Raw genomic sequence first — 3,585 nt, forward strand, 5'->3', positions numbered from 1 at the left:
AGAGAGAGAGAGAGAGAGAGAGAGAGAGAGAGAGAGAGAGAGAGAGAAAGAATGTACACAGTTTTTGCATTTGACACAGTGGATAGAGTGCAGGTCTTTGAGTTAGCAAGACCTGAATTCAAATCCTGCCTCAGATACTGACTAGCTGTATGATCCTGAGCAAGTCACCTCACCTCTCTCAGCCTCACTTTCCTCCTCTGTAAAATAGAGATAAAAATAGATCCTACCTCATAGAGTGAGTGTGAAGATCAAATGAAATAACCTATGTAAAATGCTTTGCAAACTTTAAAGTGCTATAGAAATGCTAATTATTATTATCAGCATCATTATTATTGTATACCTTATCAGAATGTAAGTTCCTCAAGCCTTTCTTTGCACCTCCTTACCCCCCACAGCCCCCCACATCCTGGACTTGATCTAGTGACAGGCACATAATAAATGCTTGTGGACTGAATGTCTGACCCCAAGGGCACTAAACCAAGCTATCCATTTGTAATGCAATCTGGGAAGGTGTCTCTCCATATGCAGGGTGCTAGGAAACTGCTTCTGGAAGGTGAATAACTGAAGATAAACAGGCCTTTTTGAATGCCACCAAACCCAATCAAAGAGTCTCCTTTCCCCCATATTGTTAGCCAACCAGAAGCAATTACTGAATATCCACACATGCTCCAATAACTTCAAGGCATTTCCTTACACGATTCTCTGAAAGCAACTTCTTAGCCTCTTCCATGTGGAGAAACCCCAAATGAGGAGGCTGATGGGGCCTGCATATGCACCAGACTCCCATTACATATTTCTTTGTAGTCTGCTTCATCAGAACAACTGGTTGCTAGTCACTCATTAGCTCTGCCTCCTAACTGCTATACCTGGTTGTAACAACTATAATGTATGTATCTATGTCCTCCCATCAGTTATTCTAGGTATCAGCCAATACTTAGTCCCCACATACTTGGCAACTTCCTTTTTTTGCCATTGCTGGCGTATGTTTTATCAAATCACTTTCACCGAAGTTCCGATGATAGAAATAATTTAATTAGAATGGAAAAAAGAGCATATTAATGGCAAAGCATCCCATCACACACATCCTAGATTATGACCTTCATTCAGTTCCCACTCCAACCCCAGAGTAGCAAGGAAAACTGGACCCTGGAAGTTCAGTTCTCAGTTGCTCCCAGATACAGAAGGAATTGGGCAAAGGTTAATTCACACAGGAACAATCACTCAGACCAGGGTGATATAGGCCAAAGTATGCCCCAATGTGTTCTCCCCCTCTCCCTCACCAAGTTTTCACTTGTAATCTTGCTGGGTTTTTTAAAGTAAATACCCCTTTGTAAAAGTTAACTGATGCTAATTTATTCCATGGAACTGGGGCACTAATCACTGCAAGTTAACAGTGAGGGGAACACCTAGGAACAGGGGCTGAAGCCAACAGCATTAGAGAAAACTCCCAGGGTAGCTATGTGGCACAGTGGATAGAGCACTGGCCCTGGAGTCAGGAGGACCTGAGTTCAAATACGTCTCAGACCAAACACTTGACATTTACTAGCTGTGTGACCCTGGGCAAGTCACTTAACCCTAATTGCCTTAAAAAAAAAAAAAAAAGAAAGAAAGAAAACTCTCCCTCCCCACCCCTCAAAGGCACCCTAGAATTAGTGTGCGCTGGTAAATTTTTAGCTGCTCTCCAGAGGGTGGGGGAAAGTACCCACAACACATTTTTAAGTCTAATCTGCAATATTAATATTTTCTCCATCACTTTCTTAAGTCTACATAATCAACAAAACAATAAATCAAGCCCTGATTTGTAGTGTTTGCTGATTTCCAAAGCATAAATGTTCATATTGAAAATTTAACCATTGGTTCCCCCAATCCTGTTCAAGTTGTCTCCAGCACAACCTTACCTAGAACCCTGAAGCGATGTTGCAGCCAGCCTCAGCCTGGGATAGAAAAACCAGAGTCTTGCTACATCTACACCTGTCCCTTTTGTACTTGAACCAAGTATTGGATTTCCCCCAAAGGGAATGAGTGCTGCCAGCTATCAGAGTCCCACCTAAGGCAAAAGCCTGGAAGAAGACACTGGTTCACTCTTGCTCTCCCCGATCTTGTGGTGTTCTCTTTCGCACACCTGCCCCCATGTCTGTCGTCACCTACACAAATATGCTCTGCCCCTGGATCTGCTTGTCACCAAGCAGCAGCATGACCATTACATGATTATACTTAACCAATCCTTCATTCAGAGCTCTTAATTTCAACCCTCGTCAAACTGTCACAAATCCTAAGCTAGAAGAATCTAAATTAATGAATTAACTCTTCTAAATTCATATTAATGTAGTTAAAAAAAACTCTCAGCCTTTTTGAGACTAATTATTAGGATTTCAATTATTTTTATTGTTCTCTTCTCTTGGTATCTTCAAGTGCCCTTGTAACTAACTAAGGACAGTATTCTAACAATGGGTAGCCAAGGGGAAAAAAATCAATTTACTTTCATGTGGAGAACCAAATGAGACAAAGAAATGGCCAAGTAGTAGCTTACAAATCAGTAGGAAGTTGGTATGCCTCTGTCATGTAACTTCCCTTTTCCTATGGATCCTACACAGGGATTGTTAGAGCAGATAATGGAGAAAGGCAGTAGTTGTTAATAAGGGGGCTTGGCATTTGCCTGGTTCCTAAAGTATGACCAAAACCTCAAACTTCCAGCTTCAAGAACTACTCTGTATCAGTGTTGGTACTACAATATGTGTGTGCACACATGGATGGATGGATGGATATATATGATATACACACACATACACATATGTGTGTGTGTGTGTGTGTGTGTGTAGAAAGAGAGATACATGCCCACCCACACCTTTTAAAGAAGTAGATAATATCATTCATTGTCCCATATCTAATACTCCTTTTCTGTTCTTTGAACATGTACTTGCTCATTTCTGTTGATGAATCCAGGAAGAAGTATTTACATTTATTAAGTGTTTGTTATGTGCAAAGTACTGTGTTACATTTAGGGATACAAATAGAAAAGTCAGGTGTTCCCTGCTCTCAAGGAGCTTACATTCTAATGGAGAAGACACATAGAAGGTTTCACCTGCAAATCAGATGGGAAAGTACCAGGTTTCTTACAGTATAGTAGCAATGGCATTGCCTCTTCTTTAACACCATTTCCACTGATAAAATCACATCAGTTCCTAATGTGGTGGTGAGAATTATTTTTTTCCATTTCTTTAGTAGTTCTGTGTACAATACCCAAAGAAGCAATAGCCAGGCTGCATCTCCATAGGAGCTGCTTCCTGGGATGATGGGATGGGAAATGACCTGGAATTAAGACAAGTGCTCTGGGGGTGCTGCCATTCCCAGGGTTCTTGGGCTTACCTGCTGCCATCCATGGTGTTTGGTTAGTAGTCAGTAATGGTAAGAGCAAGGAAGGTGGGTCCCTTCCCCACAGCGATTGCTGGCCTCAGTAATGACTATGGGTCTGGAGTGAAAAGCAACACCAGTGTTCTGTGAATGGTACCACTATTTTCAAGCCTCTTGGATTTGGGGTCCTAGACTATCTCCATTGGGTCAGAGGGTTGAAGGTGGTTGGTCTGA

The sequence above is a fragment of the Vombatus ursinus genome, unplaced genomic scaffold (assembly GCF_900497805.2).
Source record: "Vombatus ursinus unplaced genomic scaffold, bare-nosed wombat genome assembly UNPS02014830.1, whole genome shotgun sequence".
Taxonomy (NCBI): domain Eukaryota; kingdom Metazoa; phylum Chordata; class Mammalia; order Diprotodontia; family Vombatidae; genus Vombatus; species Vombatus ursinus.